Below are 14719 nucleotides of genomic sequence, written 5' to 3'. Positions count from 1 at the left end.
ATTGGGCCTGCTGGGCTTCCAGCTACAAACCACCCAGCTAGTGCCTGCTGCAGGGGTGCCCTATGGTGGTTTTCCTGGCTCACTCGGCTCGTCCATTGCAATAGGTCATCAGTGTGAGCAGAAGTAGCTGGAGCACTGAGCCATCTGCTCAGGTCACACACTCAACAGCATCCACTATACACTGCAGGGTCCCTGCCCTACACAAGAGATGCCCACTTCCTTGACCAGCCCATTTGGATTTCTCCCTGACCATGTGGGATCACAACTCTTGCTATCCTCGGGGTGTCTGCAGGGCCGGCTCACCCTCCGCATCTCTGCAGGAGGTGGTGAGGCTGCTGCTGAGCAGGGTGGAGGCTGCCTGTTCTTTCCCACGGATGCCCTGGTCTGGGGACTGCTTGGCGAGGAAGTGTTTGCTTATAAATAGGAAAGTCCCATTTTCTAAGACGGCCCTTCCCCTCTTTGGTTTCTGGCTTGGCCTTCAGGAAATGTCTCTGGAACTGCAGACATGGGGGTGTCACTTGAACCTGAGTGATTGGAGTACCATCATGGGCAGCATGCATCTCCGCACTGTGCTTCACTCCCCACCAATGCCACTGCCCTCCTGGGAGCCGACAGGGCACCGCAGGCAGGGACCTCAGGGCATCTCCCTGGCGGCAGTCAGCGAAGGGCAGGAAAGTGGCTTGCTGGATGGTAGCTGTTTCATGCGCCAAGCACATTGACTGTGGATGTTTGCATTTGTAAAGTCACTATATCCCAACAACACTTGCCTCAAATGCTTTCTGGAACAAGCAGGGTGTGTACCCTGGGTGTGTGCATCCTCCCTCTGGAGGTCCTGCCTCCCCACCCTGGGTAGAGTTTTTTACACCATTTGGAAATGCCCACGTGACCTGACCACTGTGGACAGGGCCCGGCCTCGTTCACAGTGTGTCAGCAAGAGAGGGGCAGGCAGTGCCCTTCTTAATTCATCTGCAGGAAAGGCACCCCATGACGACTTGCTCTCCGATCCTACGAGCTGGGGCCTTGCCAGGCTGACTTACCAAACACATTTCCTGGATAAAACAAATTCTGCCAAATACAGACCATGACCTGAGCTTTTGCCCCGTTCATAAGTTGCTGGGCTTCTGCCACAGGCAGGTGGGTCCTGGCTCCCCCTCCGTCCTGCTGGGGCGAGCAAAAGGTGTTCCGGGCAGGGCAGGTGCCGAAGTCCAGGCTGCGAGGGTGGCCGGCGATCGTCCGCTCCCAGGGTCACACTGTCCCTGCCCCCCCGGCTCAGGAAACTTCCGCAACTTCAGGTTAGCCGGTGGTGCCGAGCCCAGCACCCACCCTGCTGCCCATGCCCCTCCACGCCCTCCCACCCACAGTGTTCGCTTCCACCTCCAGGAGCCCCTCTCGCTATTGCCCTGTTGTAGACCTCAGGTTTTAAAACGTTTCCCTGAGCAAAACCTTAATGCTTTCCTTTTTCTTTGTAATGGAGAAAATAGATGACTGCACTCGGGACTTCTAGAACGGTGAGAAAGCTAAAATTGAACACAACTTGCACATAATTTCAGCCTAAAGAGGATCCACTAGGTTTTCTGGCCGCCTAGGCGTAAAGCGTAAAGGCGCAAATCCGTAAGTCTTTAGAAAGACTCGGTGAAAGCCTGTGGATTTACTTACGGCATCTGTCCAAATCCAGCTCACTTTGGTCCCAGGGGTGCCCCGGACCCATCCTCGTGGGCCATGACCTGTCCGTCAGTCAGGGTTCTCCCCACATGCCCCACCCCCCAGGAGGCCTCCTGCCCCCACCCTCCACACGCGTGCTTCTGCTGGCTTCCAGCTTTTCCATCAAACTCACCTCATATAGTCACTTCTTAAATTTTTTTATTAGACTTGTAGGTTTACAGAACAATCATGCAAAAAATACAGAGTGCCCATCTGCCTCCCCACCCCTCCATTATTAACAACTTGCATTAGTGTGGCACATTTATTACAGTTTATGAAAGAACGTTTTTTGTAATATTAACTATAGTCCATCATTTACAATAGGGTTCACTGTTTGTATTGTACAGACCTATGTTTGTTTTCTTTCCTTTAATTTGTATTTTAGTACTATATATGCATCCTGAGATTTCCCCTTTTAACTACATTCAGGTGTGCGATTCAGTGCTCTTAATTATATTCACAATGTTGTGCTACCATCGTCACCATCCACTACCAAAACATTTCCATCATTTCAAATAGAAACTCTGTACAATTTAAGCATTAACTCCTCATTTCCACATCCTTGATCCACATCTGCATTTTAATTTGTTTTGCTGTTATGCAAAGTCTTTCTCAGTTTTATCTTTTAGCAGATGGAGTTGAGAAGCATTTGCCTCATTCTGTCCTGCAAATCCCCAAATTTCTAGACTCTTTCTTTCTCCTTCCATTTCTGACTGCAAACACTGGCCAGTTCTTTTCTGAGCTCTCCCCAGTCTTATATCTTGCTAAACACCATGAATAGCAACCAATCCTCATAACTTTCATTCTTAACTCTCAATCTATACCCCTAACCAAGTTCATGAGGTACCTCATCTGCCTCCCAAAGTATTGCAGGCAATAATGCTATCAAATATTTTGCCATTAAATTTCATACAATGCCATCTCTCCAGCCTCTGAAAAATTTCCTAACTCCCTGACCACTAAGCCATTGCCAAATTTCTTTATGACAGAAACCCATTTCTAGCACCCCATTTCTGTACCAGTCATGAGAGGTTAGATTATGCTACAGTTCACAACCCAGTGCTTAAAACAACCAAGGTTTATTTCCCACTCACTGCTGGAGGCTCTGCTCCATGTCATCCTCCCCCAAGGCACAGAATGACAGAGCAGCCCATCTGGAGCCCTGCCCGGCACCATAGCAGAGGAACAGGGAAAGTATAATGTTGTCACTGACAAAGTTTCTGCCCAAAAGTGACTATGTCACTTCCACTTATATTTCATTAGCCAAAGCACATGGCCCCATCTAACTTTGAGGGGATGGAAAGGTGAAATTCTGCCATGTGCTCAGAGGAGACTTAGAAATAATTGGGCAAATATAAACATTACTAATGATTAGCATGTGTTTTGGTTTGCTAAAGCTGTTGAAATGCAATATACCAGAAACGGGTTGGCTTTTACAATGGAGATTTATTAACTTACAAGCTTAGAGTTCTGGGGCCATGAAAATGTCCAAATCAAGGCATCATCAGACAGTATCTGGACTCCTCTGTCACATGGCAATACACATGGCTGGCATTTGCTGGTCCTTCTCTCCCGGGGTTTTGTTGCTTCAGCCTCTGGCTTCACCAACTGTGGCTTTTTCTTTAAACTTCTCTGGGGCTTCTCTGAGCTTTTCTGGGTTTTCTGGATGTCCTTTATACTCTTGTAAAGGATTCCAGTAAGAAGATTAAGACCCACCTTGAATGAGGTGGGTCACATCTCAACTGAAATAACCTAATCAGATATCCCACCCACAAGAAATCTACACCCATGGGAATGGATTAAAAGAAAATGATCTTTTCTGGGGTACCTAACAGCTTCAAACCAACACAGCACACCACATCTTCCCTGCAATCTGTTCTCACCAGTATGGCCAGGAGAGAGAGCAGGTTCTATCTCTGCTCAAAGCCCTTCAGGGACTCCCCATCTCTTTCTAAAAAAATCCTTACAATGCCCTACAAAGTCCTTTGAGGTCTCCTTCCACCCCCACTTACTCTCTGATCTCTTCTTCCTCTGGACTCCTCCTGGCTCCCTCCTTTCCTATCACACTGGTCTCCTTAGGGTTCCTGGAACTTACCAACCACTATCTGACCCCAAGTGCCTTGTACTTTTCCTTCCTCTTCCTGTAATACTGTTCTCCAAGATATCTACAAGGCTCACTACCTCACTTCCCAAGGATGCCTTTCCTGACCAGGCTATTTGCAATTGCAAATCACCCCTTAGACGGGCTCCGGGATCCTCACCTCCTGGTGTTTATGCCTTTGTGTGATCCCTTCCCCTTGAGTGCCAGCAGACTTGCTTCATCTCAATAGAATGTGGCAAAGGAGATGGGATCCCATTCCAAGAACATGTTTCCGAGACTCTTCTTGCTGGCTCGATGAAGGAAGCAGCCCTGTTGGGGAGTCCACATGGCAAGGAACAGCAGCCACCTCTGGAGCCGAGGGCAGCCTCTGGGACCTGAGCATGGCTTCTAGCTATCAACCTGCAAGAAGTCCACAGCTGCAGGTTATGGTCTGAGTAAGTTTGGAAGTGGACGATCCCCAGTGGAGCCTCCAGATGAGAAGAGGGGTCACCTGCCCCATGCTGTGCCCTCCCCAGCTTGCAGCTGTTAGAGAGAATCAGAAGGAAGCATTTCAGAGTCTGCAGCAGATCCACAGGGCCAATCATTTCCCCCTGAAATGTTTAAATACTAGAGGTACAAGGATATGATTTAGTTCTCGCTACCTGAGTAACTTGGCTTATTATCACCTTCCATTTGCCGGTAACAGGCCTGATTTTAGAGGGGACCAGGGTCAATTTTTAACCAGATCAAAACCTCCTGCCATAGGCATCCCATAGAGCCCTCGGTGCTGGGATCCCTCATGCAACCCAGGTGAGCCACCTTGCCCCACAGAGACTGCCAGGCTGTGCCCCTCAGTGTGGGGCTTGATGAGAGATGTTCCTGTTGAGACAAGTGCCACCAAGACAGCCCAAAGGAACTGTGAGTGTGGCAGAAGGAAGAGCTCCACAACAACAAAAAGCATTGATCAAAGCAATGAAAGGGATTATGCATTTTTTAAGATGCCAAATACATACCAACCAGTTCATTCCAACATTCATCAATATTTACTCTTGCCAGAGACTGTGCAGTTCAAATCTGTGGCCAGGAAATCCACATCCTCCGGGAGGGTGGGCCAGCATCAGTGGTGGGTTTCCGAGTCTAAGAGAAAGCACAGAGGAGACGGCAGCTGCAGAAGCTTTGGGCTCAGCAGACCTGCTCACACCTCTTGCCGGTGAGGAAGACAAGGCTCCAGGAAAGCCGGGAATTGCTCAAGGTCCCAAGGCCCTTTAAAACAGCCACACTGGGAGCAGGGACCATGGGACAGTGAGCAGGGGCAGGTGTGAAAGAATAGCCATACACTCATTTGCTCAGGAAACCAGACGTTAGCACATCCACGGGCCAGACACTGGGGGGTGGAAAGGTGGACACAGCACAGCCCCTGCCTTAACAGTGCTTGAAGCTTAAATACAGAAGTAAAATCCAAGGTCAGAAGTGACCATGTATACACCTGAAAGAATTGAAAGCAGGGACTCAAACAGATGTTTGCACACTGATGTTCATAGCAGCATTATTTACAATTGACAAAAGGTGGAAGCAACCCAAGTGTCCATCAACCAATGCATGGATAAACAAAATGTGGTGTACACATATGCTGGAATATTATCCAGCCAAAAAAAGAAATGAGGCTCTGATACCTGTGACAACATAGATGAACTTTGAAGACATCAGGCTGAATGAAATAAGCTAGGTACAAAATATTGTATGAGTTAAGAGATGTTAAATAATTGTAGTAAGCAAACTATGGAGCCAGAATCTAGAATATAGGTTACTAGCAGATAGGGTGCGGGTAGGAAATGAATTAATGGAAGGGTCCAAGTAAGAGTGTGGGGCCCAGTAAATCCTTTCAGTGGGACAACAGGGTTCAGGGAGAAGAGACCGAGGATGTGGCTTTCCTGTCACTGCCTGATAGATTCAAGTTAACTGCAAGTAAGTGAGGAGTGAGAGAAATATGGAAGCAAGAAGTATGTTGAGAAAAGATGTGGGTATGACTATTGGCATATGGAGCTGGCTGAAATAAAATACTAAGTTTTGGGGAGAGTTGCATTGCCAAGAGAGCCACAAGCCTTGGTCAAAAGAGAGTGGGAGGGAGAGGAGGAAGATGGTGGCATAGAGAAGAGTGGAAGCTAGATAGTCCCCCTGGAACAACTAATAAACAACCAGGAACAACTAGTAAATAATCTGGAATAACTGTGGGGGGATAAATGTGACTGTCCACTCATCATACACTAACCAGAATTGGGAGGAATGCCCGAGATCATGGCATAAAATCTGTAAGTAAAAATGTCAGACCCGAGCTGGGAGCCCCTCCCCCCACAGCCTGAACTGCAAAGCCTCTTGGTGCTACAGAGCAGCACTTTCTGAGCAAGTGAATATAGCTCAGCTGAGCTCCAACAGGGGTTTTAATTAACAAACATGGACTGCTCAATACAAGCTTCGAATCCGCAACAAGCAGACAGAGGCTTTTGGTGACAACTGACCTTGGAGAGCCAAAGGACCTCTCTGGGAGGGAGGGGAAGCCCAGAGGAACCAGTGCTACCTCTGGCCAATGGGTGAAACTGAGGGGGGCTGCAGACTGGCCCTGAAAGGGGGCTTTCTGTTCCTTTTTTGGCTCAGTGGAGAAAGCCTCAGCCATTTTCAGTTCCCAGTGCTCTGACCCAGACAAGGGTGGAGATAGCACAGGCAGGGAGACTATTCAAATGCTAATGACCTCTCCCTAGGGATTGTATCTTCCCTAAAAGGAAGAAGGTGGTGCCAAGCTCTACCACCTGCCTTCCATTCAGAACCAGACCCCAGAGCCTGGGGGAAAACAACCACAGGCCACACCTCCTTACACCAGTTGGGAGCTACAGGCTGACAGGCACCACCTGCAGGGCAGAAAAGAACAGTGACTTTAGGCCTCACAGGGTATATCAGTCTTGTAAGACACCCTCAGGGAAACCAGATACTATTACCTCCTTCTAAGACCTGAGCCCGTTCTGGTCTGGGAAAACCTGATTGGGGTAACCAAGGAAACCAGATGCCTAGACAGCAGAAAACTACAACCTACATTAAGAAAAATAAAGTTATGGCCCAGTCAGAGAAACAAACTTACACTTCAATTGAGATGCAGGAATTAAAACCACTAATGCTAAACCAGTTCAAAAAGTTTAGGGAAGATGTGGTAAAAGAGATGAAGCATATAATGAAAACTCTGGGCATACATAAGGTAGAAATTGAAAGTTCAAAAAAACAACTGGCAGAATCTATGGAAATGAAAGGCACAACACAAGAGATGAAAGACGAAACAGAGATGTACAGCAGGAGAACTCAAGAGGAAGAAGAAAACACTCAGGAGCTGGAGAATAAGGCACCTGAAAGCCTGCAGATAGAGAAAAGAATGGAAAAATATGAGCAGCATCTCTGGGAAATGAATGACAACCCAAAATGCTGGAATGTACATGTTGTGGGTGTCCCAGAAGGATAAGAGAAGGGAAAAGGGGCAGAAGCAATAATAGAGGAAATAATCAATGAAAATTTCCTATCTTTTATGAAAGACATAAAATTATGGATCCAAGAAGCACAGCATACCCCAAACAGAATAGATCAGAATAGGCCTACGCCAAGACACTTAATAATCAGATTATCAAACATCAAAGACAAAGAGAGAGTCCTGAAAGCAGCAAGAGAAAAGCAATTCATCACATACAAAGGAAGCTTGATAAGACTATGTGCGGATCTCTCAGCAGAAACCATGGAGGCAAGAAGGAAGTGGGGTGATATATTTAAGATACCGAAAGAGAAAAACCACCAACCAAGAATTCTGTATCTGGCAAAACTGTCCTTCAAATACGAGGGAGAGCTTAAAATATTCTCTGACATACAATGGAATACTGAGCAATTATGAGAAGGAGTGAAGTTGTGAGACACACAAGGAGGTGAATGTATCCTTTAGACAGCATTCTGAGTGAAGTACACCAGAAACAAAGACAACACTATAATGCCTCACCAATATGGACTAACTACAATGTGTGAACTCAGAATTGAATCTTAGAGCACAGCCTAACAGGGAAATGATTATTGTAATGGTCCCTAGATTGTAAGCTCTTACAGCAGTCAAATCTATTCCTGAATTGTAATGGCTGTCTCCAAACTCTGAGATGTTGATCCCTTTGTGTATAACCTGATTGGTCTCTGGAACATTGGGTATCTGTGTGACACCTGAAACTCAGAGCTAGAGCTTGGCAGATATGAATATCAGTATTAATGCATACAGCAACTCTTAAAAAAAAATAGCTGAAAAAGAGCCCAGACTTCAATTAGAGATATGAATGAAGCAGATCTGGTTAAGACTATGCAAACTGGGCCAAAGGGTAAAGGTTGAAACTGGCTGTGTGTTAAAACTTCAACTTCCATGTGAGAACAAGGAAAGAAATGTTTATTTGGTGTAGGATCTATATTTTCTAAACAATATAACTTCTACAGTCGGTTTGTTCAAACACCACAATTACGTGGAACTTTGAATAGAAAGTGAGATATGGTAGGTCTGTATAGGTTAGAGTGAAATAGCAACACATCCCAAAGTAATTTGGGCAGAGAATAAAAATATATATATTCAGGGCCCCCCTGAGGAGCTGGGGGAGGATGCAGAGGTGTTAGACTCCCTCACCTGATTGTTGCTGATGGTCTCACAAACATTGGGGACTGATGGCTTCATATGCTGAGCTCTCTGTCTTGGGGCTTGCCCCTTTGAAGCTTGTTACTGCAAAGGAGAGGCTAAACCTGCTTATTATTGTGCCTAAGAGTCTCCCCCCGAGTGCATCTTTGTTGCTCAGATGTGGCCCTCTCTCTCTAACTAAGCCACCTTGGCAGGTGATCTCACTGCCCTCTCCCCTACATGGGACCTGACTCCCAGGGGTGTAAATCTCCCTGGCAAAGCAGGATATGACTCCCAAGCATGAATCTGGACCTGACATTGTGGGATTGAGAACATCTTCTTGACCAAGAGGGGGATGTGAAATGAACCAAAATAAAGCTTCAGTGGCTGAGAAATTTCAAATGGAGTTGAGAGGTCACTCTGGTGGACATTCTTATGCACTATATAGATAACTGTTCTAGTTTGCTAATGCTGCCAGAATGCAAAACACCAGAAATGGATTGACTTTTATAAAGGGGGTTTATTTGGTTACACAGTTACAGTCTTAAGGCCATAAAGTGTCCAAGGTAACACATCAGCAATCAGGTACCTTCATTGGAGGATGGCCAATGGTGTCCAGAAAACCTCTGTTAGCTGGGAAGGCACATGGCTGGCGTCTGCTCCAAAGCACTGGTTTCAAAATGGCTTTCTCTCAGGATGTTCCTCTCTAGGCAGCAGTTCCTCAAAAATGTCACTCTTAGTTGCACTTGGGGTATTTGTCCTCTCTTAGCTTCTCCAGAGCAGGAGTCTGCTTTCAATGGCCATCTTTAAACTGTCTCTCATCTGCAGCTCCGGTGCTTTCTTCAAAGTGTCCCTCTTGGCTGTAGCTCCTCTTCAAAATGCCACTCACAGCTGCACTGAGTTCCCTCTGTCCATCAGCTCATTTATATGGCTCCACTGATCAACTTAGACCCACCCTGAATGGGCGGAGCAACACCTCCATGGAAATATCCAATCAGAGTCATCACCCACAGCTGGGTGGGTGCATCTCCACAGAAACACTCAAAGAAATTTAATCAACAATGATAACATCTGCCCACACAAGATTACATCAAAGATAATGGTGTTTGGGGGACATAATACATTCAAACCGGCACAATAACCCTTTTTACGTTTTAATGTATTGAAATAGCTAGAAGTAAATACCTGAAACTACCAAACTCCAACCCAGTAACCTTGACTCTTGAAGACAATTGTATAACAATGTAGATTACAAGGGATGACAGTGTGATTGTGAAAACCTTGTGTATTGCACTCCCTTTATCCAGTGTATGGATGGATGAGTAGAAAAATGGAGACAACAACTAAATGAAAAATAGGGCAGGATGGGAGGGATGATTTGGGTGTTCTTTTTTACTTTTATTTTTTATTCTTATTCTGATTCTTTCTGGTGTAAGGAAAATGTTCAAAAATAGATTGGGGTGAGAATGTACAATTATATGATGGTACTGTGAACAGTTGATTGTACACCATGGATGATTGTGTGGTATGTGAATATATCTCAATAAAACTGAATCAAAAGATATATTCTCTGACAAACAGACAATGACAGAGTTTGTGAACAAGATACCTGCTCTATAGGAAACACTAAAGGGAGCACTACAGACAGAAAGGAAAAGACAGGAGTGAGAGGTTTGGAACACAATTGTGGGAGATAGTAGCACAACAATGTAAGTACACTGAACAAAGATGACTGTGATTATGGCTGAAAGAGGAAGGTTAGGAGCATGTGGGACACCAGAAGGAAAGAGGAAAGATAAAGATGGGATTGTATAACTCAGTGAAACCTAGGGTGCTCAACGATTGTGATAAAAGGTACAAATGTGTTTTTATATGAAGTAGAACAAATGAATGTCAACATGGCAAGGTGTTAAAAATGGGGTGGGATTGGGGGGAAAATACAATCAATGCAAACTAGAGACTATAGTTAACAGAAACATTGTATTGTTCTTCCTTTAATATAACAAAGGCAATATACCAAAGCTAAATGCATATGGGTGGGGGGGTGGGATATAGGGGAAGGGTATGGGACTCTTGGCATTGGTGATGTTGTCTGACTCTTTATTCTACTTTAGTTTAATACTCTCTCCTTTTGTTGCTTCCTAGCTGTCATGTTTTGTGTTTTTTTGTCTCTCGCTCTATCTTTTATCTTTTTCTTTTGTCTCTCTGCCTTCTTTGACTCTTCCTCCTTCTTTGTGGAAGAAATGGAGATGTCCTTATATAGATAGTGGTGATGGTGCTGAATACTATAAATATGTGACTATACAGGGAACCATCAATTGTTTACTTAGGATAGAATGTATGGCATGTGAACAAAACCATCTTAAAAAAATGGGTTGATGAAGAAAATTTGAGGTCACTATGTTGAGTGAAATAAGACAGACACATGAGGACAAATATTGCAGGGTCTCACTGATATGAACTAATTATAATATGTAATCTCATAGTCATGAAATATGTTACCAGGGTATAGAACAAGGCTAAAGAATGGGGAAAGGTTGCTTATTATGAGCAGAATGTTCAACTAGGTGAACTTAAATGTTTGGAAATGGACAGAGGTGATGGTAGCATGTTGTGAGTATAACTAACAGTGCTGAATGGTGAATGTAGTGGAAGGGGTAAGCTCAGAATTATGTATGTCATCAGAAGGAAAGTCAGAGTTTAAAAGATGGGAATGTATAAAACAGTGAATCTTGTGGTGGACAACGTCTGTGACTAACTACAAATATTAGAAATCTCTCTCATGAGCTAGAACAAATGTATAGCACTATAACTAGAAGTTAATAATAGAGGGGCATATAGGAAAAAATATACCTATTGCAAACTATACTACAGTTAGTTTTTTAACATTCTTCCATCAACAGTAACAAATGTTCTATACCAAAACTATGAATCAATAATGGAGGGTGGAGGTGGTTAGGAGTATGGGAGGATTTGCATTTCTTTTTTTGGTCTTTATTTCTTTTCTGGGGTAATGAAAATGTTCTAAAAATTGAAAAAAAATTGTGGTGATGGATGCACAGCTGTATGATTGGTACCATGGGCAATTGATTGTACACTTTGGATCTCTGGGTAATTATGTGGTATGTGAGTGTGCCAGTTTGAATGTATTATGTCCCCCAAATGCCATTATCTTTGATGTAATCTTGTGTGGGCAGACCTATCAGTGTTAATTAGATTGTAATTCTTTGAGTGTTTCCATGGAGATGTGCCCCACCCAACTGTGGGTGATGACTCTGATTGGATAATTTCCATGGAGGTGTTGCCCCGCCCATTCAGGGTGGGTCTGAATTAAATTACTGGAGCACTATGTAAGATCAGACAGAAGGAGCAAGGAGCTACAGCCAAGAGGGACACTGAAGAAAGCACAGGAGCTGCAGATGAGCGAGAGTTTGAAGACGGCTGTTGAAAGCAGACTCTTGCTCCGGAGAAGCTGAGAGAGGACAAACAAACCAAGAGCAACTAAGAGTGACATTTTTGAGGAACTGCAGCCTAGAGAGGAACATCCTGGGAGAAAGCCATTTTGAAACCAGAACTTTGGAGCAGACACCAGCCATGTGCCTTCCCAGCTAACAGAGGTTTTCTGGACACCACTGGCCATCCTCCAGTGAAGGTACCCAACTGCTGATGTGTTATCTTGGACACTTTATGGCCTTAAGACTGTAACTGTGCAACCAAATAAACCCTCTTTTATAAAAGCCAATCAGTCACTGGTGTTTCACATTCTGGCAGCATTAGCAAACTAGAACACCTTCCCTTCTTCCTTGACTTCAGCTGCTTTAAGAAGAAATGTGATTAAGGACTGGGATGAGGTATCCCTGTCTCCATGGGGAACTGAAGGCAGCATGCAACCATCTAAGTATGCTAGGGAACCTCAAGGAGAGGGGGGATTCAAAGGTTTATGGCTCTGTTGGATATGTGCCCAAGTCACCATCTTACCTGGTTGATGGGGTTTAGCTGAGGGTGGTGGCAGGGAAAAGAAGTTAAAGTCACCTTGGGGGTGGCTTTACATTGTCGTGGCTTCCACTACTAAATGCATAATTGGTATTGATGGTTTACATGCATGTATTGTGAATGTGTAAGTATCAGAGGGGATTTCCCCATTCTGAGTGTACTGTCCACTTCTGGCTGGTCCAAAATAGATAATATTGAATCCCAGGAGGACAAAGGGAAATTACAAGTTAGTTAAAGACATAATTTATGACAATGTCACATGCTTGATGCAGCATCATAAAAAAAAGGTAGCTCTTGACCCTCTACTAAGCTTTTGTTGAAACTGAGTGCCTGACCCTGGAGGCCTTGTGACTCTCTGGCCTGATATCCCCATTTAGGGGGAGATCAACCCAGACTCAACAACTAACAAGGAGGGAAGTGTCTTGTTGGCTGAAGAGAAATGGTATATTCAAGAGCGCAGCCAGCCTGGCCCTAGTGGCATCTTGGCTATCAAAGCTGCTGGCTTAATGGGGTCTTCATTTCACAGAGATTCCACTAAATGCCTAGACCTGGGTCACTGATGGGTCAAGAAAATTAAAAGGTGATCATATCCACTTGCTGTTAGCAGCCGTCCAGCTCTGACAGCCACTCTGGAAGAAGGACAGTGGTAAGGGCCAGTCAGCATTACTTTTGTCTTAGATAATCTTTCTAAGGAGTATGTTTTAACTGGCTCTTGAGCTTAGCCATCTGGTTGACGAGTGGAAGACAACAGATAAGCAGATTAAAGACACTTTTGTTTGGGGCCATGAACTGTAAAAATAACTTGTGGCTGCTGATTGGCCAGTTCGGGTCACTCATGTAGATGTCCACATCAAAGACCTATTCTCTGAGGAGCCAACTGCAATCAAGCTGCTGTTGGAGGCTGAACTGCCCAGATGGTGACCACAACTTGCTAGGCTCATCACCACCTGGACATGGCAACAGACTCACTATCAAATACAGGGCACGGAGTAAGGAACTCTGTGGTTCTGATGCAGACGCTGCCACCACATTCCAGATTTGGGACTCCTGCAAAAGGTGGCCTTTTGTCCTATAGTGAAGGGGGCTGCAATGCTCGGGGCAATGTCCATGCTCACTCCTGGACAACTGACTGCATTGGACACTTTGCCCCATCTTGGGGCTACCAGCAGTGCCTTAGTTTGGAGGACATTTTTTTGGGTTACATGTTGCTATTCCAGTCCCATAAGCCAAATTCAGCCCCTCCGTTGTGGCTCTTGAAACTCAACTGGGTTGTGTCTTTTCCTTTCCATCCTACAACCTGGCAGTGATGTACTTTTTACCTCAAAAGTCCCCCAACAGTGGGCCCATAGTCAAGGCATTTGACGGAAATTCCATGTTCTCTTCTATTTTCAGGTATCCAATTTCAGTCAAGCTCTCAAACAGCCTCCTCAAAAAAAAAAAAAAAAATTAAAAAGATTTCTGACTCTTTCTTCCTTACCTCTTTCTGGTCTGAACACTTTAGTGAGGTTGATTGTCAATGAGTGCAGCTGTCCTCAGAAAGGGTCCGTTTCCTGCTGGCCATCTCCTGGGTGGTGGTCAGGTTGAAAGGGATGGAGGTTTTTATAGACTATTTTGAAAATTCACCCTCACCATTTCTAGGCATGGTGCATCTTCCTTGTCCTAACAGAAGCCCCAGAATTGCCTCCAAAAGGGAGCCTAGGGGATCCAAACTTAATTCTGGTTCAGATACCCACATTCTCTTGTGGGTTGACATACTTGGTCATGATCATGAGAACAATGAGGACCTGTTTGAGAACCCTGCTAGCCAATCCCCCTATACCTCACACAAGCCAAAGTGGGATTGTTTTATTCTGCTGGGCTGCTGGAAGAAATATACCAGAAGTGGGTTGATTTTAACAATGGGAACTTATTAGTTTACAGGCTAATGGTTCTGAGACCATGGAAATGTCTAAATCAAGGCATCATCAAGATGATACCTTCTTCCTGAAGACTGGCTGCCAGTGATCCTGGACTCCTCTGCCACATGGCAAGGCACATGGTGGTGTATACTGGTCTCTCCTTTCTCTTCTGGGTTTTGTTGATTTCAGCATCTTGCTTCTGTGGCTTTTTCTCTTTGTCTAAATTTCATTCTCTTATAAAGGACTCCAGTAAAAGGATTAAGACCCACCCTGAATGACATGGGTCACACCTTAACTGAAGTAGCCTCACCAAAAGATCACACTCACAGGAATGGATGATATTTAAGAATATGATTTTCTTGGGGTACATACAGC

General features: G+C 44.9%; 1 long non-coding RNA gene across 2 annotated transcripts; it reads right to left on the bottom strand.

Moving 5' to 3' along the window:
• Positions 1-3234: 3234 nt before the first annotated feature.
• Positions 3235-13852, bottom strand: LOC119535125. Of its 2 annotated transcripts, XR_005217171.1 has the most exons (4): positions 13759-13852; positions 4795-4918; positions 3963-4201; positions 3235-3381 (listed from the first exon to the last, which is right to left on the bottom strand). It is a non-coding gene; the product is annotated as an uncharacterized LOC119535125 (long non-coding RNA). The 2 variants fall into 2 exon arrangements; XR_005217170.1 differs by having other exon boundaries at positions 3235-4201.
• Between the last annotated feature and the right edge of the window lie 867 nt (positions 13853-14719).

This window comes from Choloepus didactylus, chromosome 5 (assembly GCF_015220235.1).
Source record: "Choloepus didactylus isolate mChoDid1 chromosome 5, mChoDid1.pri, whole genome shotgun sequence".
Lineage (NCBI taxonomy): Eukaryota > Metazoa > Chordata > Mammalia > Pilosa > Megalonychidae > Choloepus > Choloepus didactylus.
This window is presented reverse-complemented; position numbering and strand designations above follow the sequence as displayed.